Here is a 15,897-nt window from a genome sequence, read left to right on the forward strand (position 1 = left end):
CACGGCGAGAGACGGGGCAGGAAGAGAAGGCAGATGTGAGGACAGAGAGACGCGCAGTGGGAGGGGAAAGGCACAAAGCCAGAGACTGAGACACGGAGCGAGAGAGCGGGGCCTGCACCCGCATCTGCTGGGAGGGTGTGCGACCGCAGGTCCTGGCTCTCGATTCCCTCCCTTTGATAGGGTGTCTAGTTCACCCGAACGAACCGGGAAGAGGAGACAGGCCTGACCGGGCAGCTGCAGGGACACTCCCTGCCAGAAGCAGAGCTGGATGTGGGCCTCGAGGCGGATTGGGAAGGACAGGCATTCCAGGGTGGGCTCGGTTATGGGCAACCTTCCGCAATTCCCAGCTTGGAGGGACCCCTGAAGGCCCAGTGCATCCACTAACACCTGGGTTCCCTCCATACCTCCCCATAATGTCCCCCGGCTTTACCTTGGCCACCCCCAGGGTCGGGGAACTCATTACCATCCTTGGGGAACTCTGACTTGACAAGCTCCTTCCTCAAAATCCAGCTGATGTGCTGAGCCCCGCGCGCCGCCCCCCCCCCGCCACCCCCACACCCCGTTCTCCTCCCATTCAGGCCTGTACCTGGGAGCTCTTCACAGCCCACCCCTCGCACTTCCTGACCGTCAGGTGCAACCACTCTCAGCTGCTCCAAGCATTCCTCCCAGGCTGGCCAGCCAGGCCCCTCCCGGTGCTGGCTAGGCCTCCGAGGGCGGAACCAGGGATCTGCTTCCTGCTGAGCAGGCCGGCGGGCTAGAGTGTCCTCTTTACCCTCAATGCACAGAGTTCAGAGTCCTCCCCGGGGCCCGGAGGCTTCTTGGCGAGGAGCCACGGAGTCCTCTCCCATTCATCTCTTCTGTGATTTGTTTCACGTAGTCAGGAGCATGACAAGCCCTGGTGTGCAGGCTGTTGAGGCCGCCACCCCCAGGGAGGCAGCTTCGGGCAGCAGGTGCTAACGCAGTGTGTCCCAGGTTGGGTCCTGGTCCTGCCGCTCAATGACCAGGGGACCTTGCACAAGTCCTTGGAGCTGCTGGAGCCCCAGCTTCCTCTAGGACAGTGGTCGGCAAACTCATTAGTCAGCAGCGCCAAATGTCAACAGTACAACGATTGAAATTTCTTTTGAGAGCCAACTTTTTTAAACTTCAACTTCTTCTAACGCCACTTCTTCAAAATAGACTCGCCCAGGCCGTGGTATTTTGTGGAAGAGCCACACTCAAGGGGCCAAAGAGCCGCAGGTGGCTCGTGAGCCGCAGTTTGCCGACCACGGCTCTAGGATAATAGAGCCTGTGGGTATAAGGGGCTAAGAGCAGAGGGAAAGCCCCATCAGTGGTCGCTGCTGTCATTCTCATCCTCCCCGCCACCACCTCTTCCCCCTGCACACGGGGTAGCTTGGGACTCTCTCCTTTAAGTCATTTCCAAGTATAAGAGGTCCCATGGGCCCCTGGTACATGCCGTGACGTGACTGAGCTCATCTCTCTTTGCCCTGGTTCGGAGTCAGCATCTCTCTCTCTCTCTCTCTCTCTCTCTCTCTCTCTCCCCCCAGCCCCTTGGGACCAGCAAAGCTACCTCCGCCTTCATGGCCAGGAACTGAGAAGACAGCTGTACGACTGAGCCCGGGCCCTCCACCAGAGCCCCCTGTGGACAGAGGCTGCCATATTGGTGGTTACTCACTGGCTCTTTGTCCAGCCCACGTTTCCTGCCGCTTCTACAAGTGCGTCCCACCTTCCCTCAGCCTGGCTTCCTTCCCGCAGCCTCACTTCTCTGAGCTACACGCCAGGCCGCCCTGTAGACAAGAACACGGGCCACTCAGATGTGGCTTTTTCCTAACAAACCCATCACTCTCCTGGGCTTACACACTTCCTCCTCCTGGGTGCTCACAGAGCATCGCTTACATTTCATTCTAGCCTCTTAACTGAGATACTGCAGCTCATACCATGATGCTGCTATTACTGATCATAGCAGTGCATTGTTTTTTGCTTTCCCACTTTATAGATGAGGAAGCTCAGAAAGGTTAAATAGCTCATTCCAAGAAATGCAATTTATTGGTCTATACTCTTCTATTTCCTTCTTTTTCTGCATTAAAAACAAAACAAAACTTATATCCAAGGGACATAGCTCACAATGGGTGACTGGACCAGTGTGTGTGCGTGTGTGTGTGTATTGGGGGCGTGGGTGTGGAGGGAACTACAGGGGCGGTAAAAGGAGGGTTACAGTTACTCATATGGAAAACAGTACAATAATTAATAACTAACAGTACAAGAATAAACTCCGTGTTTTGCGTACTCACCACTATAAACCTGCTTCTGCCCCACGCTGTATGTTTAGCGTACTGGGTCGGGACCAGCTGTTTGTGGGGAAGGGAGGTTCCTGAGCCTGAGTGTCATTGTGCGGGCAGGGCAGAGCCAGGGACGCCCGCTGAGGTTGGACCTGAGTGGTTGCTGGGTTAATCTGACAGTGGGTGTAAGGAGGTTGGGGTTGGGGGAGAGTGGAAGCAGGGAGACCTGCGGAGGGTCTGGGGAAAGAAGGCAGGAGACCGGGAGGAGAGGCCAGTGCCGGGCAGTGGGAGAGGTGTGAGGACAGGAGAGGTCTGAGAGTCCGCTCAGAGGCAGGAGTGGCTGGATTTCAGTTGACCAGATGGGGCTGGGGGTGGGAGAACCCCATCCATGGAGGCGTGGTGCCGCCATTCATAAAGGGTAAAGGCCGCGGGGCAGGTGGGGGATTCAGTGTTGGCCCTGTAGAGTCGGAAGGGCCTGGGAGACGTCATGTCTGGGGGACCTTGGAGACAGGGCCTGATGCCCAGGAGAATGGTCTGGGCTGGAAACAGAGACCTGGGGTTGGCAAAGCAGGGTTGGTGGTCGGATTCACTAGAGCGAATGAGATGCCAGCAGGACCTGCACCCCTGGGAGCTGATGTGGGCCTTGGTGGCTGCCTCAGGGCACACCTGTGTCCCCACCCAGCCCAGAGCCCCACTGCTCAGCACAGGGCCTGACACCAGGCTGGCCCAGCCCCTGGAGAAGCACAGCGGGGACAGTGATGGAGCTGAGCGAGCCACAGACAGAGGGCTGGGGAGGGAGAGCTGTGGCCAGCGGTGCCAGGGGATGGGATACCCTGGATTTGGTACCCAGAGGCCATCCACTGGAGTCTCTGGGGGGTGTGGGGGGGAGGTGAGGAATGGAGGGGAATGGACCAGAAGACTGGTTGCAAGGAGGAGGTGATGGGAACAGACATTGATTAGGCACCACTGTGTGCTTTTAACGTCAAATCGTTCCTTCAACAACCCCCCAAGTTGTTCGAGACAATGTGAACACAGCCTAGGAGTCTGCTTTTACCGATGAGGGACAGAGCCAGGGTTGGAGCCCAGATCTTTAAGGAAGACAAGCCCTGGCTGAGAGGAAAGTAGGGACACTCGTGGATCCCCACCCTGGGCCTCAGGCTCCCGAGGGTCCCTGCCCTTTCGGCTCCTGGATGAGCCCCCTAGGCCTCCAGGGCCGCCCCGGCTCCCTGCACAGCCGGCCCTCTGGATTGTCCCTTGTCCTCCCCAGGCCCTCGGACAGCGAGGAGACAGTCCCAAGGCCCCATGGCTGGTGGCAGAAGCAGGGTCGACACCAGGTTGGCTCCCCACGCCTGCAGTGTGTCCCCTGGTCCTGAGGTTGGCAGCCAGGACTCGGCGACAAGGTCTGCCCTTCTGCAAAGCCTCCCACCTGCCTAGGGATGCTGTCCCTCCTCCGAGCAGCTCAGCCCTCTGCGCCGTGCACTGCTCACTCCCAAGGACAAAGGTTTGTTTAGGGCTCTGTCTCCCCCTTTCCGTGCCCCGGAGCCCCTCCCAGCAGAAACAGGGTCCCACCCATCTCCGTGTCCCCTGAACAGAGCCTGGCACTGACAAGGAACCCTGTCATGTGTGCTGAATGAATGAACAAATGACGGAGACCGATGGGTCCCCTCCAGGCCCTCTGGGAGGGGGCAGGCTGGGCGCCCGACACCCTGGTTGCCTCCAGCCCCCCAGTCCCCTCTGCAGGCCACCCGCCCTGTGTGTGTGTGTGTGTGTGTGTGTGTGTGTGTGTGTGTGTGTTGGGGGGGCTTTGTTCCTGACCTCCAACCACAGGGAGAATAAAAGTTTGTGAAATATTAGTTTAATAAGACATGCGACTACTATTAAGGATCCGAGCGGTCCTTATTTATTATTCATGGGGCCGGTGATTTAGGGGCGAACCAGTCCTTGGAGGCTCCTGCTCGGCCGCCTCCAGCACGACTCCCCCTTCCTGCCTCCCCCTCCCATGTACTCCCCGTCTCTCACCTAGCCCCCCTCCCTGCCTGCACTGTGCAGGCGCATCCTCACACCCCTTGCAAGGTGGGGGAGGGCTGTGCCCACCACCCGTGGGTGCCCTGTAACCCTCTCATTGCTGTCGATTCTCCTTAGCATAGGAGGATAGTTCAGGCTGCCCAAGCCTGGCCGGCAGAAGCCCCGTCCCAGCTTTGGGGGAAGCTGTGCGGGGTTGGGGGGGGGGGTCCCTCTTTTACTCCATCCTTCTTTCTGTCTTTCTCCTCCCAGCTCTTTCCCCAGTGGGAGACCTCAGAAGGCCAGGCAAGTCAGAGGTGACCCAATTGGAGGACACACTGGGAGAGTTGTGGCGAGGGGGGTGGGGAGGAGACTGGGTTTCAGCATTTACTTGTGCCCCAACTTGCTGTGTGACCTTAGGCTGCTGCCTTGCCTTCTCTGGGTCTCAGGGATTGGGGTGAATCATCTGAAAGTTTCCCAGCTTTTGGTGGGAGGAAGGGACCTCATAGAATGAAATGCACAGATCTTAGGTGTACAATCCTGAATACGGACTAATGCATATGCCCACGAAATCTCATCCCAACCAAGGCACAGAACACTTGCCTTCTCCTGTGACAATTTGTCTTCCTCCCTGGCAGTCAACTCTCTCCCCACTAGTCCCACTGTTTGATTTCTTTTGCCACAAATTAGTTAGTTGTTCTTGAACTTCATGTCAATGAAATCAGATAGTATGCACTCTTGTGATTTGCATCAGCAAGTTGTGCATTTTTATTCCTGAATAATACACCATTGCATGACTACACAATAGTGTGCTGATTGATACATTTACCTGTTGAGAATCACTTGAGTTGTTTCCAATATGTAGTTATCATGAAAAATGGCTTCCATGAACATTTGTATACAAACATTTTTGTGGAAATACGTTTTATTTCTCTTGGGTAAATACTTAGAAGGGAAATTGCCAAGTAGAGTAAACGTCTGTTAACCTTTTTAAGTAATGTTTAAACTGTTTCCGAAAGGCTGTACTATTTTACACTCTCACCAGCAAAGTTAGTTTTCTGGTTGCTCCATGTCCTTGCCAACATTTGATATTGTCAACTTTTAAACTTTTTCTCCATTGCGTTATGTGTGATGGTATTTCGTTGTGGTTTTCATTTGCATTTCCTGATGACTAATGCTATTGATCAGCTTTTCATGTGATTATTGGCCATTTACATATTTTCTCTTGTGAAGTGTCTAAGTATTTTGCTAAATTTTATTTAGATTGTCTTTTGATTACTGATTTGTAGGACATTAGTTAAATGCTAAGAATACAAGTCTGGCCCTGACTGGGTAGCCCGGTTGGTTAGAGCATTATCTAGAAACGACAAGGTTGTGGGTTCGATCCCACATACCAAGGAGCTACCAGTGCGTAAATAAGTGGAACAACAAATCAGTGTTTCTCTCTCTCTCTCTCTCTCCCTCTCTCTCTCTCTCTCTCTCCTCCCTCCCTCCTTTCCTCTCTCTCTAAAATTAATAAGAAAAAATTTAAAAATAATACAAGTCCTCTAACAGATATATATGCTAATATTATTTCCTAATCTGCCTTACCCATTTATTTTCATAAGTGTCCCTTGATAAAAAGTTTTTCATGTTGACAATGTCCAATTTATCAACTTTTTCTTTTATAGTTCATTTGTGTCCTCTCTAATAACTTTTTGCCTGTGCTAAAGTCACGAATGTATTTCTCCTGCATTTCCTTTATACTTGTAGCTTTTATGATCTGTCTTGAAGTAATCTTTGTGTGTGGTGTGAGGTAGGGGTCAAGGGTTTTTGTTTTCTTTTGTTCCCCATAACTTTATCCAGTTGTTACAGCATTATTTATTGAAAAGACTTTTCTTATTCACATTGAAAGAGATCAACCAAAGAACTTGTATGCATATATGTGTAACCAATGGAGACAGACACTAGTGTGGTGAAGGTCTGGGGTGGGGGGGCGAGTGATGGCTAGAAGGGGTCAACGGGGGGGGAGGAGAGGGGAAGAAGACAAATGTAATACTTTCAACAATGAAGGTATTTTAAAAAACAAACAGAAAACCAGCGGACTGTGTGTGGTGTGATGGTATTGCATTGTGGCTTCTTGGCCCCGTCTGGTTCTGTTGATCCATTGGCTTTACCCGATGCCAGATCTTGCTGTCTTCATTACTACACCTTTACAGTAAGTTTTAAAACCAGGTAGAGTGATTCCTCCAACTTCATTTTCCTTTTATAAGATTCGTCAGGCTATCACAGGTCTTTTGGTTTTCCATAAACAATTTAGAATCCAGTTGTCAATTTCTCCTGAAAGGCCTGCTGGGATTTTGAGGAGGCCCTGAGCTTCTCTGTAGGTCACTTTGGAAAGCGCTGCCTGGCCCCCACCCCTGCGTCTGAGCCGACTCTGCCAGCATGGCCCGAGCCCCGGGGTGGCACGAAAGTCCCCGTTTCTAAGCAGCCACCCTCAGCCACCCTCTTCAGCAACATCCTTTCCTGAAAGATCAGCGTTCCACCCCAGACACTGTCCTTCCCTGCCAACCCAGCCCAGAGCGGGAAGGCTGGGGTGTCCAAGGAACCCCAAACCCAGCCCGGAGCCTGGACTCCGAGCCCAGTCAGGTCCTGGGAATGAAGAAGCAAGAGACTACCTGGCCCAGCGGGCAGCTCTGGGTGAAATGTAAACCCCGTATGTTGCGAAGGTATTTAAGGTTAAACTATTCTCATGTCTGGGATTGGCTTCACAATGACCAAGAAGAGTGAATGGCAATATAGATGAAACATGACTGGTCATGAGTTGATAATAATTGGAAATGGTTGATGGGTACAGAGTGTCCATTATACTTTACAATTTAGAATGTTTGAATTCTTTCATGATAATTTTTTTTTAAATACACCCTCCCCCGTGAAACACCCCCTCCCCCATCAAGTTCCCCAAGCCCGAGCCTGGCCCCTGCTGCTCCCTGGCTAATGGCATCCCCTTTGCCATCTGCAGGGTCCCCAGTGGCTGCCCCACGCCCCCACGGCCTGTGCCTGGCGAGCAGACGCTGACCCGGTGGGAGCATGACCTGGCTGTGCAGTTGGCCGTGCCCGGGCATCTCCTGACGTGGCGCTGGCAGGTGGGTTTCCACACCACCTCAAATGAGTTTTAAGATGATTGAACCACAACAGCTGCCACCCACACCCAAAGCAGGGCCCCGGGCCAGCCCCGGGCCAGCCTGGGCAGGGACAGCCGGGGCGGGTTGTTGGAGACAATGGCAGAGGAGTGGGCAGGGAGGGGTGTGCTGAGCTGATCTTGTAGGATGCTAGAGGCCATGGCAGGACTCTGGCTCTTACTGGATGTGAGGAGAGACCCCTGGAGGAGTGACAGGTTGGAAAGGACGCCTCTGGCTGCTGTGTGGAGGAGTGCCTGGAGGGACCTGGATGGAAGCAGACAGGTGAGGAGGCTCCTGCGCCATCCAGGTTAGAGCGGGTGCAGGCTTGCACCAGGGTGGTGGCAGTGAGGGCTGTCAAAGGTGGTCTGGTTCGGGATGTATGCATGTATGTATGTGTGTGTGTGTGTGTGTTTATGTATGTATGTATGTATGTATGTGTATGTATTTTTAATCCAAGGATCATCCAAGGATATGTGGGGGTTTTCCCCCATTGATCTTTAAAGAGAGAGTGGAAGGGAGGAGGAAGGGAAGAGGAAGAGATAAACAGCAATGTGAGACAGACACATCAACTGGTTGCCTCCCACACTCGCCCTAACGGGGGCCAGGGATCAAACCCGCCACCGAGGAATGTGCCTTGACTCGGAATCGAACTTGTGACCTTGTGGTCCACAGGCCGATGCTCTAACCACTGGAAAAACCTGCCAGGCCAACGATGTGTTTATTGATTTTAGAAAGAGGAAGGGAGAGAGGAAGAGAGAGAAGCATCGATGTGAGAGAAACATTGATTCGTTGTCTCCCGCACATGCCCCGACCAGGGAAGGATCCCGCCGCACAGGTATGTGCCCTGACCGGGAATCAAACCACAGCCTTTCAGTGTACGGGATGATGCTCCTACCGACTGAGCCACCTGGCCAGGGCTCGGGATGTATTTTGAAAGTATGGCTCCTGACAGAGGTGAATGCAAGAGAGAATGTTGGACTCCTCGCCCACTCCCTCAGAAGTTATTGCCATCTTTTACCATGTTCCCCAGTCTGCTCCCTCCTCACCCCTTCACTCACTCTCAAGGGCCCCTCTTGTCTCGTGTTAGTAGACAGAACAGAGCCAGGGGCCACAGCTCCCCAGCTCCCATCGGACAAACCCGCACCATCTCTTGCACTCACACGCCCCACCCTGTCTCCTGCCTCAGAAGAACACAGCGCTGTCCACTTTCCTCTGGTGCATTCGAAGCTCCAACCAGCTGAGCCACACCAGCCGGGGCTTAAATTATTTCCTGGAGCATATTTTTCTTTCCCTCAAAGCTCTCAATCCTTTCTCTGCCAGTTTCCTTAAAAGAGTCCACATAGATCCCCTCGTGGGCTCTCCACTTGGTCCGAGCACATGAGGGAGGGAAGGCGGGGGGAGGGGGCAGGTGAGCCCCCGAGCCCATTCTCCCAAAGTGGCACCTTCTCAGACATGAGATGCACAGAAAAGGTGACCCAGGGCGACGCCAGGCTTACGGGTCCGTCCCTCCACTGTGGACCCTGACATTCTACCATGTCCTTCACCCACGGCAACCTGACTTGGTTTCCCACTTCTTCACTGAAGACGTCTGGGAAGATGCCTCGGAGCTGCCTCCTGCACCCCCTCGGGGAATGGATAGGGGTAAAGGGGCTAGAGAAGACGGGGAGGTCTTTACCCAGGAGGCTCCGACAGAGATCATAGGCCTTGGACAGTCCCAGCCAACCCCGCCCAGTGTGGCTGGGGTAGGTTGAAAAAGGCTCAGGTCAAGGTCAGAGGTTCAGAAAGATGACTGTCCAGAGAGCAAGGGCGGTGGAGGCCTCTGACAGGGTGCTGCCGCATGGACAGGGCTGCCGTCCAGGGTTAACTAAGACACTTGCAGGAATAACAGTTTGCACCAAAGAACGGAAGCCGACTGTCATCGCCGGGGCCAGATTCAGGGATTCAGCACCCACGACCTGTCCCTTAGCCCCAGAATCCCCTTCCCAAATGTGCCGCGGAGGAATCAGCTGGAGTGGGAAGTCCAGCGCCCTGGCCTCCATTGCCCCCACACACCACATCGGGGGGTCTCCTTCCCCTGCTCAGCCTCCTCCCCTTCCCTGGAAGGAGTGGGGGCTGCAAACATGATCACTGCACCAGCCGCCCCTCCAAGTCAGGAGAGGGGAGCTGAATATTCAGTGTCTGGGGAGACAATAAAAGTCCCAGGAAGAACCTGGCTAAGGCAATTACCTCTGCATAAATGCATATATTATTCATCCGTGGCTTTGAATATATAAATAATACTGATACAATTTGCATGCGTTAAAAGGAGATGTAATTACCCACTGATGCCTGTGAGCGCCTGGTATCCACCGGCCACATCCTGGGCCTGCTGCCCCACCCCCAGCCGCCCACCTTTGCCCTTTCTGGAGGCAGAATACATCACACTCGGGTTTCTGCAGTTGTAAGGCAACCAATCTTCGATGTCCTTGGGGCTTTGGTGGGCTTTTGCATGAACCTATGGCTGCTGTGGTTACCCAACTTTATTCTTAAAACTTTGGGCTACTTTAGTATGATTACTATAATTGCTACTTTTAAAATCACATATATATTTTTTTTTTTGGTTACAAAAATAATGCACATTCATTGTATAAAATTTGGAAAATACACAAAAGTTTGAAAAATAAAACTCACCCACGGCCCGTATTTAGCTTATTTCTTGCCAGTCCTATTTTTTTCTGTGCTCAGATAAACTGTTTTTTACAAACATAGGATCACATCATACATAATGTTTTGTAACCTGTTTTTATCTTTTACAATATGTCATGAACAGATGAAGAAATATAAAAGGCAAATAGCTATGAAAAGATGCTCAGCCTCACTAGTAATTAAGGGAAATACAAACTACAGTAACAGTGAGATAGATGTTCACCTATCGCATTGTTAACGATTTAAAATAATGATAATACCCACTGCTGGTGTAGGCACGCAGAAACAGGCTCCTCCCCCCACCCCCAAACAGTTGTTGCTGGGAGGACTGTAAATTGGAATATTTTTTGAAACTGTAATTTAGCAACATGTATCAGAAGACTTAAAAATACACATGCCTTTTGGCCTCTGAAAATCCACTCCTGAGAATTTAAATAATCATACAGATAGAAGGGGACACATTATAACAATGTGAATTATAGTATTTTATCATAACAAAAAATTAGAAGCAACTTTAATAGTCCAGTGCTGGGAATTAGTGTAATAAGTTATAGTCTATCTACACAGCAGAGTCCCATGCAGCCAATTACAATGGAAACACACACACACACACACACACACACACACACACACACACACACGCGCGCGCGCGCGCACACACGCACACGCACATGTGCACACGGACAAAGACCCTATACAATCAAGGGTAGAAAGGTGTCCCCCGCAATAGTATGTTGGGACTTTACGGCCTAATGAGGTCGGTTGAAAAATGTTTTTATTTCTGCTTCCTTCTGAAACCTCATTAAAGGAAAAGGCGTGAAACGGACATCAACCCACCAGCACAAAGTGAAGGTGAAAGGAGATGAGAGATGTCGGGACACGCTGGGAAATGGAATGAGGATGAGGAGTGAGCAAAGCTGGAAGAGACACACATCGAGAGCCAGCTGAGGGGATGCCAACAATGAGATCCCAGCACCCCAGAAAGGTGCAGAGAGTGGGGGCATCGGCTTTCAAGGAAGCAAGGGAGCCGGGGCTGGAGCCGGAGGGTTAGTCCAGCCAAGGTCGGCTATGCTGGAGTGGGGCTTTCATGGAGCCTGCTTTCTAGCTGGGGAGGTAGACTTAGAGTTGGTGAAACAGGATATCAGGCGGCGGTAAGAGCTCAGGAGGAAAGGGAGGGACAGAAAAGACGGGCATGGGGAGGGGTGCAATTTTAGAGAGGGTGGCCAGGGAGGTCTCCCCCAGAAGGTTACATGCAGGTGAGTAGAGCCTTGTATGAGGAAAGGGAGTGAGGGATTCAGGAAGCTGAGGAGAAAAGAGTATTCCCCCAGAGGGAACAGGCAGCAGATGCTGAGGCCCGGAGGTGGACTGCATCTGCAGGGTCTGAGGAAGGAAGCCAGGGTGGGGAAGGCTGGCAGAAGCCGGGGTTGGCGGCCTCAGTGATGTACAGATAGTAATTAAAGCTGATGACATCGCCAAGGGAATGAGCATGGGTAGACAAGAAGACCAAGGCCCGAGCTCTGGAGCGTGCCAGCACCTAGAGGTGGGGGAGGGGGAGGCCTGGGCAAAGGGCCTGGGCAGGGCCGTCAAAGTGGTAGCAGGGAGGCCAGAAGGCTGTGGTGCCTGGAGTTCAAGGAAAGAGGGTGTCAGCTGTGGTCATGCTGTGGTTCGAGAATTGGGGGTGAGTGCCCTGGCAGATGTCCGTGACCCTTAAGAGAAACGTTTCAGTGGAACGGCCAGGGTGGAGCCCATTTCAGAGTGAGGTCAAGAGGGTACAAGAAGGGAGAAACTGGAGCATGTGTTCAGACCAGCCCTGCCCAATACAAACAGAATGCAAGCCGCATAGGAAGTTCTCGGTAGCCACCTTTAGAAAAGCGGGGGGGGGGGGGGGGGGGGGGAATGGGGGATCAATTTCAGTAATAGATTTTTCTCTAACCCAATACATACAAGACATTATCATTTCCACATGGAATCAGCATAAAAATTATTAATGAGATATTTTGTGTTCTTTGTCATTCCCAGGCTTTGAAATCTGGTGTGTATTTCACCTTCACATCTCCGCTGGCTGCCCACGTGTGCTCAATAGCCACATGCAGGTGGTGGCTACCATACTGGACAGAAGGCAATTCTTCCAGTGAGTTTTGGTGTAAGTGAAAGGAAGAGATGGGATCAGAAGCTGAGAAAGGAAGTGGAAGTGAGGTGTGTTTTTAATGAGGGAAATGGAAGGATGTTTGTATGTTGGTGGATTTGGTTGAGAGTCTGCAGAAGGAGCTGTCGGATCTCCCGCCCCTCCCTGGCCCATTTTTCTAACCCACACAGCAAGTGTTCCCCTCCTACCAGCAGGAGACTACATGTTTGTTCTATGGACAATTCAGAAAGGCTCGGACCCAGGCATCCTGACTCAAAGGAAGGTGAGAGGCCCCATGCCGAAAACAGGATGAAACCAAAGACTACATGCTAAATGGCGAGGCCCCCATCCCTCCCGACCCCGATGCCTCACCCCACCCTCTGTTTCTTCTGCCACTTACCTTCTAAAGCTCTAACAGCCAGGAATCTATCCCCAAGAAGAAATGAGAGAATTTCTGAGTTTGTTTTTGGTTTAGTTTGTTCTTTTGTTTTTGAGAAATGCAAGTCCTGGAGAAGTTTCATGGATGCTAACATGTGGGAGTCCCGGTGAAATGAGCACAGCCCCACCTGGTCACTGCTGGTGAAGCCCACCAATTTGCAGGCTCCCCCTGCCCTCCATGCACACAGGGCTTCCAAACTGATTTTCAAAGCCCATAATCTAAGAAAAAAAAAAAAAAGGCTCCTCAAACATTGCCTTCCAGTATTCAATAGGGTGGACAGTTCTCCGCTGCTGGAATTTAAAACATGCTAACAGAAATGTTAAAATTAATAGAGAGGTTCAAAGATAAAATTGAAGAAGAAATCTCCCACTTAGGTACTCCTCAGGCCAAAGCCAAAGGAGCAGAAATGAAAAAAAAAAAAAAAAAGGGAAGGGAAAAAGATTTAAAACTTAGAGGACCAGTTGAGGATATCCAACATCTCACTAATAGGAGCTCCAACAGGGAGAAAGGAGTTCACAATAAGGATAAAACTGAGGAAGAAACACTAGAAGACAAGTTCCCAGAACGTGAGGACACGAGTTTCCAAATAGGAAGGTCCACTGAAGATCCAGAGCAGTGAGTGAAAAAAAAAACCACTATAAAGCCCATCATTGTGGAATTTCAGAGCATTAGGCCCCAAACCATCAACCCTAAAAGCTTCCATAGAAGGAAAGAGACAGATCACATGCACAGAATTCTCAACAGTTACCGTGAGACCAGAAGACAGTGGAGCAAACGTCTCGATAGTTCTGCGAGGAAGTGATTTTTAATCTGGAAGTCTATACACAGCCCAAAGAGTAACCAATTGGGAGCGGGGGAATAAAGCATATTCATAAAAACGTCTTCCCATACGTCAAGGACGTATTGATGGATGGATCCTATGGAACAGGGGGAGTAAAGGAGGAAGCCTCAGGGTCTAGAACACAAGGGAGGTGCAGGGACCACAGCTGTACATGGGCCCAGAGAGCAGGCACAAAAAGTGGAGAATACCTGATTTGGGCCTAAGAAGGAGTATTCAGGTCCTACAATTATTCCCAATAGTCATAGTAACATAAAAATCTAAGTGGAAAAAAAAAAAAAAGCCAGCAGCTATCAACTCCAAGTTGCATAAGAATATAAATATAGTATGCTCAACAGTGAAAAGAAACACACACTGACAGTGAGACCCTAAGCAGAGAACCCAACTGGACCCACCCAGACTTCTAACCTACAGAACTGTGAGCTAATACATAGGTGATGCTTTAAGCCACTAAGTTCAAAGTGGTTTGTTACACAGCAAGAGAGAAGCAAAACAGCTCCCAACAAAAAGCATTTGCTCAGTTCGTGCGCTTCCAGGTGTGCTGGCTGGTTCTAGTGTTAGCTGGACTCGCTCGATTGTCTCTGGTCAGCTGTCCATTGGGTAGGCAGCTCTGCAGATCCATGGGCTAATGGTGGATGGCCTCAGCTGGGATGACCGGGTTCTGCCTCGTGTGGTCCCTCAGCCGCTAGCCCATGTTTGCTCATATGCCAGCTGGGCCGGGTTCTGAGAAAGAGCTGAAAGCTGCTGGGCCTCTGGAGCTCCTGGCACACCATTGCTCCTGCTGCATTCTGTTGGCCAACGCAACTCAAGATGCAGGGAATAGATGTGAGCTCTTGATAGAACTTTCTGCAAGGTCACATTGCAATGGGCATAGATACAGGAAGGCAGGAAAAGTTGGGGCCACGATCAATCTCCTGCCCTCTCTTCTCCCTGAAAAACCCCTGCTTTGAATCTCAAGTGATCGCACCAATCACTCTGTCCCTGATTGTTGCTACAATTGACTGATGCCATTTGCTCCTCATTGCTCACTGAGTTTAGCTCCTGGCTTACTGGTACTCCCTGCAACATTCCTATGTCTTATTCCTTATGGTTTCAAGATACCCCAAGATGATCCCTCTAACATCGTGGGCTTTCAGTGTCCAAGTTTTTTTTCTTCTATCATCTCCTCCACTCCATCTCAGCCACTTACCCTATGGTCATACTGCAGACTTTCTCATGCCAGTAGCATGTCCATAATTTCCATTTCATGCTCCACACTTTCTGAACATCATTTCTGCCTCTCTGGCCTATTCCTTCTATACCTCCACCCACCGAGACTTGCAGTCATTGGTGCCACTTTCCACCTGCTTTCCTTCCTACTCAGCTTCAAATTCACGGCCAGCCATTAAAATCTCCCTTGTTTTCACCCTACCCTTCTCTCACATTAGGATACACACGTGGAAAAAACCCACAATCCAAGTTCAACCAAATTCCTCCCCTGCTTGCAGTCAGCTCAGTGTGACTAGGGAAAACCACACAACCATGACCACCGCTCTCACTTTAAAATTATGACCAGGAGTCTCAACGGGCCCTGACGTGGCCCAGCAATTGTACTGCATTTCCCCAGCCCAGACCTTCTTTCATCTCCTAGATCAGTGGTTCTCAACCTTTCTAATGCCGCGACCCTTTAATGCAGTTCCTCATGTTGTGGTGACCCCCAACCATAAAATTATTTTCGTTGCTATTTCATAACTGTAATTTTGCTACTGTTATGAATCGTAATGTAAATATCTGTGTTTTCCGATGGTCTTAGGCAACCCTGATAGCGGTTCTCAACCTTCTTTCCTCATCCATCAAACACCTCCTCTGCCATCCTTTCTGTCTCAGAACCCACCAGCACATCTATCCACTCACCAGCATAGGCACCATCTACCCTCTGGCTTCTTTCCCATCACATTAAACCAACCTTCCATGAGAGCATTAGATTCTACCCTTATTTTTTAAAATATATTTGTATTGATTTATAGAGGGAGAGGGGGAGAGAAACATCGATGTGAGAGTGGAACATTGATAGGCTGCCAGGCTGCCTCCTGCACACACGACCCTGTCCCCGCCCCCGCCCCCCCCCCCCCCCGCCACACACACACAGGGGACTGAGCCTGAAACCCAGGTATGTGCCCTGACTGGGAATCAAACCAGCAACCTTTTGGTGCATAGGATGGCGCCCAACCAACTGAGCCACGGGGGCCACAGCAGATTCTACCCTTCTTGCTACTCAAGGGTGGACATGGCCCATTGATTCTGCAGCCTGTCTCCCACATCACCGAATTTCCCTCCCAATGAATCATTCCCCTTGTCCCGTTCCTGACATTTCTCCCATCTTATAAATAAAA

This window comes from Cnephaeus nilssonii (assembly GCF_951640355.1).
Source record: "Cnephaeus nilssonii genome assembly, chromosome: 14".
Classification (NCBI taxonomy): Eukaryota; Metazoa; Chordata; class Mammalia; order Chiroptera; family Vespertilionidae; genus Cnephaeus; species Cnephaeus nilssonii.